Consider the following 1,744-nt stretch of genomic DNA (forward strand, 5'->3'; position numbering starts at 1 on the left):
ATCAGGGACCATAGAAACCTACCTTACCGATATTCTACAGCTGTGGTGATTCGTGCTTCGTGTCTAGATGTTTCGATTATAGTTTAGAACCTTGTAGAATATTTCGACAAAGAGGGGATATATTAATAGATAGAGACAGTAAATCATCTGCAGCATGCATACCGTCAAGAGAAAAATAGATGGAGAGAGAGCCATGTATTAAAAAATGTTTGAATTCAAAAAATAATTTTATAAAATTTGTAATATTTCAGAAGGCTTTACAATTGAGCGGCTCGAAAAATACCAGCAGATTTTTAAGAGTTCCTTTTACATACAGTGGATCACTGCAACAGATGTAGAATTTATTGATGTAACTAGGATGCGAAATAAACTATTAGCCATGTAAAAAGACGTTATATTTCGAACGTGTCTAGAAGTGTCGATTATAATTTAGCACCTTTTAGAATATTTCGGCAAAGAGAATATATATTAATTGATAAAGATGCTAAATGATATTCAGCATGTATAGTTTAGGGAGAAAGAAAGATGGAGAGCGAGAGATAGAGGGAGAGAGATATGTATTAAAAAATGTTTAAAATCAGAAATAATATTGTAAGATTACAGAATGCTTTGCTATTGAGTAACTTGAAAAATACAAACAGATTCTTAATAGGTCCGATTGCATAGAGTTGATCACTGTAGCAGGTTTAGACTTTTATATTGATACAGCTAGGATGCCAAATCAGCCATTTGAGATGAATAAAATACAATTTCAAAACGCTTGCTAGAATTTATCAGATGAATCAGCTACATAAATATTGGACTTGACTAAGAAACGTTGAAATCATCTTTCACATAATAGAGCAATCTGCTAAAAAAGATTCAATTTATTTACTTCAAACATTAAAATAAAGCATTATAAATAACAAAAAAAAATTCAGCAGTATTAAAATTCAATGCAAGAAAACTGTGAATAAAACATTATAAAAAATGACACAGTGAATATCTGCTTTCTGGAACTTTTTAAATCTAAAGTTAATATAGTTTATAGAAATTAAATAATCCAAAGTCCCAGTCCATAGAAACCTACCTTACCGATATTCTACAGATGCAGTGATTGGTGCTATGTTTCCAGAATCTTCTAAAACTAATGACATCATCATTAAATTTTACTGTGCAATTTTTCTTAAACAACTTTAAGGTTATTGTAAATGACGCATTACATTTCGTGATGTTAAAAAACTGTATCCGCACGTATTGATTATAACTTAGAACCTTCTAGAACAATTAGACAAAGAGGGAGATATATTAATAGATGCAGAGAGAGGTGTGTATTAAGAAATGTTATAAATTAAAGATAATGTTGTAAGATTGCAGAAGGTTTTGCTTTTGAGTAACTCGAAAAATACCGAAAGAATTCTAAGAGATCCCTTTGCATACAGTAGATCACTGTAAGAGATTAAAAATTTTTTTTGATATAGCTAGGATGCAAAATAAACTATTAGCAATTGAGACTAGGTAGGTCCCCCTATAATTATAATATTACATCAACTATTTGAGATGAAGAACATATAATTTGAATGCTCTTAATAGCATTTATGAAACAAATCAGGTACATCGTTTTTAGAGTTGACTGCTACAAACGATGAAATCATCTTTCACATAATAGAGTAATCTGCTGAAAAGATTCAATTTACTGAGTTGAAACAATAATATCTATTGCAAGGACACTGTGAATCAAAAATTTAAAGTGAAGTATTGAACA

The sequence above is a fragment of the Belonocnema kinseyi genome, chromosome 4, assembly GCF_010883055.1.
Source record: "Belonocnema kinseyi isolate 2016_QV_RU_SX_M_011 chromosome 4, B_treatae_v1, whole genome shotgun sequence".
Classification (NCBI taxonomy): domain Eukaryota; kingdom Metazoa; phylum Arthropoda; class Insecta; order Hymenoptera; family Cynipidae; genus Belonocnema; species Belonocnema kinseyi.